Genomic DNA, 11,254 nt, shown 5'->3' with positions numbered 1-11,254 from the left:
CTTAGTTTTTAGAATTTAAATTAAAGCACAATTTGGAGGAAGGAAAGGGGAAAATTAATTTTCATGCAGTAGCTGCTTAGCGCAGCAATACATGTTTTAGCAGTGCAAATGAAGATGTAGATAAGTGCACATTGTTACTGTAAAGCATCACAGACTATATTTTGTTATTGATGCTATGCAGTTTTGCCCATGGAAAAGTATCATGTGCATACTTTTTTCCACCCAGCATTTGTTACTCTGGCTTAATACAAAATTTAAGTAACTTCTCAAAATTCACTGCTCTGTAGGAAGAAAGATATCTGCGGTGTTGCTACAGAATACATTTTAGGGGCAAAACCTGGTGACTTATGGAAAGATGAGACAAATATTTGTTATTCGCTTAGATACTATTTTTAGTTCAATTTTGTTTTATTTGACATGTTTCAATCCATGACATGCTTTGGATTTGTTTATATTTGAAAGGTACCAAGTCCCATTCTGAATTTGAGTTAGAACTCCATCAGTTGCGCTGGAGCTGTGCCTATTTTCACTGGCAGGAAAAATGGCTCAGTGAACTCAAATTACATAAGAAATATCACTTAAAAGGTGAGCTTTTTCCAGACTGCTGAGGAACAGCAGATGTATTTTATTACAAATGAAAGCAGTGCTGTATTTTATGGGTCATACACATAAGGCCAAATTCTGGCTGGCAGTTAACATTTATCCACATGCCAGAAAATCTGAAATTTGAGGAGGAACGCTGGCAGGGAATTTTTGCTTTCATATCCAGTTCTCATTCCATGTTCCCACAGAGAAACACTCATCAGGTACTGGGACCAGGACCCTGGAGTAAGCTGGGCTCTTTAGTTAAATCTACCCAATTAACCGAAACCTATAGTTAGCACGTCATTCCCCAGCCTGCTCTCTTTTGTCAGTGGTGGGAAATAAGCCCCTATAGAAGGTGACTTAATCTACCTGGGTGTGTAATAGGGATTTTTATATGCCAGATCAACATTAACAATTTTTTTTAATATCTATTAAATAGTTAAATGATGGTATCTAGTGGTGGTTTCCTGTAGTACCTTTTACTTCAGGATTTCCAGACGTTTAAAACCATTTTGCAAATAAATTTCGAAGTCCACCTCTCTTTGGAGGGAGGATTATTTCCCAGAAAAAGGATGCCCAGGTGTGCAGAATAATGGCTTCCATCAATTCATGCTCTTATATCCTGCTGGTTAAAATCTAGAAAAGTGAAATCCAGCTTTCTCTCCACTAGTTTATAAATGAAATTGCAATTTTGATTATTTTTCTCTGCTTTGCTCCTGTTTTACATATAGATTTCCAAAATTTAGCTGTTTGATTTTAATTAACCTATTTTTCTTTACCAGAAGAATCTCACCACTTAATTCCTGCCTGCATCTCTTTTAAGTTAATTTATTTGTGATAACCCCATCAGTCTATTGGGAATATAAATCAGCTGTGTGGGTCAGCAGCCGCTTGGTAAATGAGTGCCCAGCTGCTAACAAACTCTGCCGCTACCATGTACTACGTCCTGGCTGCCTGCGGGCTTCTAAGTGGAAATGAAAGTGTTTAGTATTGACCTGTGAATCCCAAGAGGCCAAAGGCCTTTCTTCCATCCTGTCCCACGTTGGGATTGCAGATATCCTCTGTTCGCTTGAGGGCTGTGCTCTGGGGAAGGCAAAAAGGCTGGAGGAATGTCTCATGCAGTGGAACAAGCCAGGGGGGGTTTGTGCATCAATCAGCAGCAGGGCTGTCCGGCGCTGAATTACTGGAATTTGCACAAAATGTGCTGGGACTCTTTTGTGGACTGTGTCTATCAGGACTTTATTTTGCTTGGGATGCTTATTTGGGGGTCTCTTTCAGGGAGAAAAAATATGGCACTTGTTACAATCTCGTTAAATTGCCGTATCTTGGAAACAGTCTGGCATCTTGACGCTTTTCCTGAGACTTTATTTATTGATGTTTGTTTAAGTGCTGAAAGGCAGGTGAGCAAGGGGCTGTGGAACTTCACCTGGTGAATGATAACTGCAGGAGACCAGAAGAGCTGTGTCTTTAAAACAACCACAGAAGAAGCAGTAAGACTCACAGGGCTTTTTCGTGTCTCATTGATGTTGCTTCTCCTTGAGGGTAAGTGGAAACAGCATCTTTCCTAAATATAGTTCCAGCTATGTAAAATTGAAATATGCAGCTCTGGACTCAGTAAAACTGCTCCGTCTGTGAGCTGTGCTGGCAAGTTAGCCGATGCTGGCTTATATGTTTATTTTGGTAGCATCACTGCAGCTGAATTAACCCCAAAGAGGGCTGCAAGCTTTAATTTCCCTCTGCTGTTTACGTGAGACTGGAAACCCTTGTTTTGCTATGAATGTGGAGTTTTATTCATCAAAGCTGAAGTTCTTCACTTTATATTAAGGCACGTGGTATAGCTCTAATTGACTTTTCATGCTTTTCATGTATTAGGCTGTTCTGCAAACTCTCAGGCCTTACTATACCCAGCTGTAGGAAGCCCCATTCAGGTTTCAGGAGTTGTAAGGCAAAGCATATGCTTAGAGTTTCCTGTGATGGAAATGCACCCACAGAATATTGCTGATGTGTAAGCTCTGACTTACTGTTTAGGGTTCCTTGACCATCCTCAATAAATTTCTTGTTTTGTGCAATGATATAACTTGTTAATACTCTGTGTTGCTATTTTTTGTTCTCATTTCCCATCTGTAGTGACTACACGCTTCTGCTTTCCAGTGCCAAATTCGAAAGACATGCTGACCATTTACTTGCTCTGTCCATTGCTCAACCATATAAAGCTGGTGTTTCAATAATTAATTACTACTCTGAGATGTAACAAAAGTTAACAAAGAAGAGTGGGAGAAAGCTCAGACTCACACCTGCTCTCATTCTTTTTGTGTACATAAACTTTATTACTGCTTTGTTTCAAATGAATAGTATTTGTGAACTTAATGGAACAGGGAACATAACTGCAAACTAATATCCAAAAAGTCTCATCTTGAAGTAAATAAATTAACAGATTCTGTTTATTCTTATTCTTCTTTCGTGTGAGTTGAGTTACAAAAAACCTTTCCTGGAACAGAAAATGGAAGTTTTAATGTTGCATATACAAAAATTGTGCAAGTTAAACTTAAAATGTTATGCCTGGCTATTTGCACTGGTGGTGTTTGAATGTTCAGAAGGGAAGCCAACAAAATTCTGCTTCCCTTTGCTAACCATTCACCGCGCGAGCCCAGCTATTAAACATAAAGTACAGGTCACTGATCACAGGCAATGCCATTGCATTAAAATGGCTTTTGGACAGATTTATTGAATATTTTTATATAACAAATGCAACCTAGGAAGTATCCACCTGCTTATGTTTATTCCACAAGAAGAAACCAAAGCCTGTATTCAGCAGATAAAGGACTTTAGAGAAAGTAGACATTTAATGGGGCACCTCCAGCCTCCCTTGGAGCACATCACAGTGCATGGGACTAGCATGTGGGCGTCCAGAGAGTGCAGTGTGGTTCTCTGTAAGCCAATATATGAGGACTGATCGCCACACTGTGTTGAAATCCCTGAATTAAAATATCCCTGATATCACTAGAAATTATACAATCTTCAGGAGACAGGATGTGCTCACACCTCTGTCTGAGGTGAAGAATTATTGTGCTTGTGTGTATTGGGTCTGCTACAGCTTTATTACAAGACATTTACAGTCCTAAGTTTTAATGCAGGTGGCACTGCAGTTTTTCTTGCTGTAATCACACTGATTCACATTCCTCTTTGTCTTTTGCTTTATTTGGGGATTACAGAACTATCATGACAACAGTAATATTCAGCATTTGGTTTGTCCAGGCTTGTGTAATTTCCCAGTGGGTGGGTAGCCGTTTGGTCAGGGGACTGGGAGAGTTGAGTAAACAAGCAGAAAATGGTGAATGAAATTAGTTTCTTCCATCCTCCCGCACAGCTGAGGCTGTGTGTGAGCATGAAGGCAAGCACCAAGAGCAGCAAAGGAGAGGAAGCAGCTGATACCACTCAACCTTCCCAGCAGTCAGACCACAGCTGAGGAAAGGATGGAGGTTTGCAAAAATGTTGAGGTGACCCATGGGCGTGACCATGCTCATCCTTCTAGGGCAGGTCTCTGCAGGAGTTTGTTCCTCCCACTGTGAAGTACCTTCCAGTATTGTTATATGTAATGCTCAGAGCAGGAAAAATCTTCAGCTGTGGTCTCACGAGGAAGGTTTGAAAGCTCCTTGGAAGTCCTATTGGTTTGGGCTCCTAATTAATGAGAAACAACTTCCATGTCATGGTTGATTCAAGGAGACTTCCTCTGGTTGGACTTAGCCTCTGAATTTCTTAGACTGACCCCACTGTACAGCACCATAACCTGGAGATTTTCTGCACAGATTTAAGGATTTCACTCTAATTTGATCACCTAAAAAGTAATGAGTATTAAGAGTATTATTTCATGGAAGAAATCTCGTCACGAGTGTGAATCTGATTTGCAATTGTGGGAGTTTTGGATGTGTCTCTGGGAATTAAAAATTTGGAGTTTAAATCAGAAAAATAGTTTTTAGATTACCAAGAAGGACAAGTATTAATTGTTTTATTGAGGCCACAGTTACAGGCTTCTCCAGTTATAACGATGAAGAAAAATATTAAAGGCCGTTTAGTTTACAAGTCATTTAAGCAATTGCTCAAAGTGTTCAAGCTGTTACTGACAAAAGCAGTATCCAAACAGAAGTTGGTGCCAAAATGCTTAAAGTGGTACTCAGCCTGGAATTGCCCTATAGGAATTCTTTAAGACCATGAGTATTAGGCAGTTTTTAAATGTAAAGCTATAGTGCAGTCTGGTGCAACTCTGCTGCCTGAATGCTGCGTTGCGGGGGAGCGTAACCAGGTTGCTGTGTTTGCAATGAGAGCAGTATGGAAACTATATGGAAGCTGTATGGAAAAAGAGTAGGTGCAAGGCAAGGACAATGTGGATCTTTTGGATGTTCCTAATATTGATGTGGGAGGGAGTATTTGCCAAACTGTCTCCATTTAGGCAAGGTATTAGCGATAAATCTGTGATTTTCAAGTTGGTGAAATGTTAAGCAATGAAGCACAAAATATAGCTTGTATACATTCTCTGCAACTTCCTGATGATGAGAGTGTGGGTACAGAGAATGTCTTATTTTGATTTATTCTTCTTTACTCATTTCTTATCAATATTGAATTTTTCTTATTAATATTGAATTTCCTTACTGTAATTTTGTTCAAATTCTTGTTAAAACTAGATTTTTGAATGAAGTCCCTGATGTTAAATTAAAAATCCATTCTTACCTGGGCTCTGTGGGGTGCCTATGAGTTAAGCAGCACAAAATTCATCCAGCTCAGTGCAACACAAAGTTAGTTTCTCAATATATTCGTGACCTGTGATATACTGAGGAAAAACTCACACCATGGCTTTGAATTTTAGGGGCTTTTCCATTCCTGCTCTTCAGAATAGCTGTGAGTGCAGTCCTTCCCACCAAGGGAAGTGTGATGAGGGGCCTGGTCTTAATTTCAGTTCCGATTAAATCTTCTTGCTAAACTGCCTGTCTGCTTTACGTGTTTTCTGTGTTTGCTTGCAGGATTGCATATGCATGGAAATACGTACTCTTCTGTCCTGGCTTCTTCAGAAAGAAGATCAGTGTTTTATGCACAGACTTCACTTGGCCTATTAAAATGTAATGGAAAATGCAGGCAGTGAGGAGGAGAAACTGAAAAATAAGGTGATTATATGTGAAAATATAAGCACTTTCCATTCTGATGGGGGAAAAGAGATTTTGCACATTTGTAAATGAGAATGGCTTTCTCCTTCAAATTTTAGATAATGCATGTAAATAAATGGCTGTTCTGATGTTAGTGGGCAATATCATATTTACATACCAAAGGTAGATATCAATAACACTTAATATTTTATCTTTTCACAACAAGGGGATTACATGCAGTGTACTGGTAACTTTTTAGGAGCTTTTCTATGTGTGTCCCACAGCTTTTGTTGGAGAGCTGTATCAGTTACAGTGTAGAACCAGCTCAAATGAGGACGTATATCTGAATTTTTTTGGCATGAGGGGTGGAGAGGGAACCAAACTGCCATTCTGGTTTATCTTTTTTGGAGAGGCTCCTGGATATTAATTTGCTTGTGGAGCAGGATGCTTTTAATGAACTCCGTTGGCTGCTTTGTGCAAAAAGGAAGATTTTTTTAGGGTAAGCAGAAGAAAGGTAAACTTGGAAAAGAGGGGGTAAAAAATGGTGATAACACTAAAACATCATCTGGGTGATCCCAAAAATCATCTGGATTATCTCTAAACAAAATTCCTGGGGTTCAGCATGGCACACCAAAGAGTTTCCTCAGCGGAAGTCAAGAGCTCCTGCAGGAGTAATCCACTGTATTACTTCTGGGACTGCCTGTGGTCAGAAGGTAAGTGTTCCCCCGGGGGAAAGATGCAGAAATCATTCGTCTTCTGAGAACTACATGAGGTGAAAAACTGATTGCTATATCCTGCCTATAGTATCAAAGTCAAAAAGTCTTGGAAATGGGTGTTGGTAAGGGATTAGATCTACTCATGGTTTTTGAAGAGTGGGGATTTACAGAACTAGACTTGTTCTAGGTCGGCCAGAAGTGGTAACGCAGTGAGAGCCAAAATAATTTTTGGAAAGAAGGCACAGAAGGGCAGTTTATGTTTGAAGGATTACTAGTGTAGGGGAGAGCATCCCTGCTGTGCTGCCGGCAGCCGTGGCTCTGTTGCTGCGGGGTGAGCAGTGCTGCTCGTGTTTGGGTGATGGGTGAATAGCTAGGAGGAATGCAGAGGAGCATTCACGGTGCCTACAGAGGCAAAGTTTGAAAGTTAACAGAGACAAGAATGGGCTATTTTCCAAAATCAAATTACCTATTTAGGGCACTATGCACAATCAAAAGGCATCCTCACCTTTAAGAGAAAACAAAAACATGCTGAGAATGGACACGATGTCTCTGCATCTAAATAGTTTCAGGAAATATTAAGCTTTCATAGTATAGAAATAGAGAAAGAAGCTTTAGCCTTTCTGAGGTCAGTAAACAAGACAAGTATTTATTTGAAAATCTCTTTATTCTTGACACAGATCAGGAAACCACAGGTAGAACTGCTGTGGCCAAAGGTAGCCCTGTCCCTGCGGGGGCTGCTGGCCCTGGGGTTTGTGCTTTCTTCGGATGCCACACATCTGGCGTTTTCTTCTATGAAAGAAAGAATTCTGCTAGGATTACCTGAATTACACTGAGGAGTGGAAATTGGTGGGAGTCCCAGTGGTGGGAAATCTTGCAATCCCTTTGCAGTGAGAGGAAAACCTCCGATGAGTTTTGAGCTTGGCAAATTTTTTTGGGAGGATTATATTATGTGGTTCTCTGGGCTGGGTATTTTTGGGAGGCCCCAATCCAACACAGGATTTTCATGTGTTATTAACGGTAAGCTATGAAACCTTGAGTGATTATAATTGAGTAAATTCTTAAATGATTTCTTGATATGAGGCCCAGATAATTTGGAAAGTTTTTGCGGTACTGTAGCTAAAAGGTGCACTGCAAATTATTTTTCTTTCCCCTCATATAAGGCATGAGCTTGTTCAGAGTTTCTTTCATAAATTTCAGTGGTTGATCTATGAATTTCAGGAGGTGATGGAAACTGAGATTTAATTTACAATATTTATGTTTTTTAAATGATACATATATTCATAGTGAAAAGGAGGAGTATACTTAGAAGTAATTACATGTCAGGAAGGTAAGAAGAAAGATTTCGCATCTTTCCCTCTCAAAGTAAGTAAAGAAAAATAATTTGTTGCCATTGACTAAGGAGTATAAGGAGTTAAAGCAATTAATTTATAATATTAAAGAAATTAATATAACGTTTTCATTGCAGGAGCCTGAATTGTGGTCACTGTTACTGTATCACACAATACTTTGTTCTTCTCATAGTCCTTTTCATTCCAGCAGGACCAAGGTACCCGTTAATACAGTTATAGGGATCAGATTCTAGCCTGGAAACCTAAAAATGTGGGAAAGCACATTACATTAGAAAAAAATGAAAGCATGTCAATAAATGTATGTTCAAATGGAACTCACATTAAAAAGTGGCTCGATAACATCAATAGCCATTACAAGAGGAACAACATGTGTTGTGTTGTCATAGAACTTCGGGAAAACATTTTGTCTTTGGCTTTTCATTTATTTATAACTAATATATATATCTAATATATAACTCATAACTAATATATAATGATACATGTAAGAATTTAAGGGGAGGAGCAAGCTTATTTACATAGAACTTTAGGGTAAAACTATGCAAAACAGAAAAATGAGGAGTTTCAAAATCCTAAAAGCAACCTCGAGGTTCTCACTGTGATGAAATATGATGTCCAAAGTATTTGCAAAGAGCCTTTTGTTATCCTTGCACAAGTCTAGGTACAGCGAGCTGATAATTGGGCCAAGAAGGGCAATCCAGCTTTTAAGGAGATGCTCGAAGCTTTGCAGGATCAAAGGCACTTTGCAGAGAGAGGCTGCACTGATCCGTCTGCACAGAGCTTGTTGAAGGGTTGCAACCATCAATATGGAAAGGAGCAGAGAAGCAAGTGAAGCAGGGTCATTAAAAACTCTGCGCAAGGTACTGGATCAGGCTCTTTTCCCCCCTGTTAACATTTATTTTCCTTAAGAACCGCAGTTATGCTCTGTTCAGACAGAGGTTTGGTGAGCAGTTAAGGTAAATAAGTATGATGCATTGTCTTTTCACTTCACCTTTTAGCTGTTGCTTAGTCCTTAAGGTCTTGATTTTATAAGTTAACTTTATTCAGAAAATGGAGCATATTTTAATGTTATCCTCTCCGTTGACCTTCCTCAGATGCTGTCCCAACTCTGCTGTTTATTTCTGGTTCCATTATCAAATAGATATTGATTCTACACACAAAAACATTTTCCAGACAGTGCTATTGAGCTCAATATTGCAGGTCTTTTTTTCCGTCCAAGACAAATGTTTCATTTTTGGCTTAAGGTAAATGCAAGTGAATACTAACTTTCTCACCTGTCTCCTGAAAATAGCAAAAATCAAAATGTATGGTGGTGGAGGGGAATGGGAGGTTGGCAAAAACCTCCTTTTCTATGTCACCACATGGAACAAGTCTTCAAACTCCCAAGTTCAGCCCCAAATATTTCAGCAGAAAGAGTGAATGTGATGGTTTGTCATGCAAGCACAGGCTCAGAACTGCTTCCACTGCACTTAGTTATGGCTGAGTGGTTTCTTAATTACTACTTAATTGCAGTTAAGAGCACTGTATTCTCCCTTCTTCACAGTAACAAGGGATCCTACCTCCTCACCTCTTCCTGTCCTCCCGATCCCAGACCCTGTAGAATTGAACTATGGAATAAAGATGGAGAAACCCTTGTGGGATATCTGTCTTCCAAGTATCTGTCCTGCTGTTTTGTTTATTTTTTAAATATACAAAGGGAAAAGTGTCACCAAGTTTAAAAAGCTTAGTTTGCTAGAAGACCACTCTAACGAGAGGAGCATTGCTTTGCTTTAAAGTCAGCAAGCGTGGTAAAGGCACAGTGTAAATTCAAGTTAACCATGGTAAAATACAAAGAAGTCACTCCTAGAGTGTATCACTGCGTCTCTCCTGTCTACTGAAGTTTATCCTCCTTCTGCTCACGTGGTAGTGAGAAACTGTGGAATAATTACTAAATTGGCCAAGAATACAAAAGTACAGCATTGTTCACACATTAAGGAAAGTCATAAAATCAAGAGGCTTCTGAGGTAGAATACAGCCGCAGCTGGCACACGAAGAATGCAACGTCTGCGATTCCCTGTATAAGGTTGTTTGGGAAACTACATGAGGGATGGAACGGAACACGCTCGTTCCGTGGCCTTCCCTTGTGACGAATAGCAGATATGGGAACGAGATGGTACCACGGAACAGATAAGCAGCCTACACGCTACCTGAGCCAACATTTCATTACATTTTGATGAAATGCTGTCCTTTGTGCAAACTTTGCTCATTATAATGTCATTATAATACCAAAACACACCTCCATCCCGAAAGCTACCCGCCTCCAATGTGTGACCAGTCCTTCTTGAGTCTGCGCCCTGAATTTCTCGTAAACTATACCTTTAATTGTGAAGTGAGAGAATTTTACACCAATCGTAATAAAAGTATGTATGACTAAAGTCACTCAAACTCCACCTTGAAGATTACAAATAAATAGTATAAAAATAGCCCGAGAGAGGGGGGATACCCAGGGAAGACACCATCGCAAAGAATTACATCACTGATTTCCGGGATCAGTCGAGGGGCTGAGCCTTTCTTCCCCCCCATAGGGACGCCTTTGGGTAAGACTTAGATGATACCAAGTGTTTCCTCGGGGAACTTAGAAATTTCTCTAGAGAATCTCTATCCTATATTTATAGCCAGGCTGTATTGTTTATAACTTTGTCGTGCATTTTGTATACTTAACAATATCTTTATTTGCATGTGCTTTGTGGACAGTGTATTTATCACCAGCAATCTGAAGAACCTGTATATCTGTTGTTTAAATAAACTGCACTTTGTTTTTAAGTAGCTAGTCATTTTGGTTTCTCACTGAACGCGACCAAAGACTTGAGAGTGACCGTGCTAGTTCAGCAGCACGACTAGACTGAAGGTGCAGTCCACTATTAGTGTATCCAAATCGTAATAGTTTAATATATGTTAAACGCGATTGGACTGATAGTGCTGAATTGGGCATCACTCAGAATTTAAACCTAGCCGCACCTAGCCTCCCACCTCGGTGAGGAGTGTTAGAACGCAAGGGGGTTTATCTTCTGCCAAAACCGCTTGGCCCCTTTTCACGCAACAGAAACCCAGGATCTGTGTCTGCATGATGTTGAATTCTGACTTTGCAGCAGCAAAGTGGGTCGACAGCTTGTTATTGGCAGCTCAATTTTGGTGTCGTTTAGGCAGCTGAAGAGAAACAAGTAGGCCATCGATCAGTCTAGCAACAGCCTGGGGCCTCCATATTTTAATTACATGTGTTCTTTGGACCAAATTCATCCCTGTTGAAACATCATCAACTTAAATGAAACTCCACAGTGGAGGAATTTGGCCCAATGTGTTTTTTTTCCCCTATATTATTAATACATCTGATACTGGTGCAAATAACATTTCTTCAGGGAAGCATCTGCAGGAGGAGCGTCTGCCTGTTTGGGCACATGGTGCCAAAGGGTGCGATTCTTCAGCAGAGTCTCCC

This window comes from Rissa tridactyla, chromosome 9, assembly GCF_028500815.1.
Source record: "Rissa tridactyla isolate bRisTri1 chromosome 9, bRisTri1.patW.cur.20221130, whole genome shotgun sequence".
NCBI classification, from domain to species: domain Eukaryota; kingdom Metazoa; phylum Chordata; class Aves; order Charadriiformes; family Laridae; genus Rissa; species Rissa tridactyla.
This window is presented reverse-complemented; position numbering follows the sequence as displayed.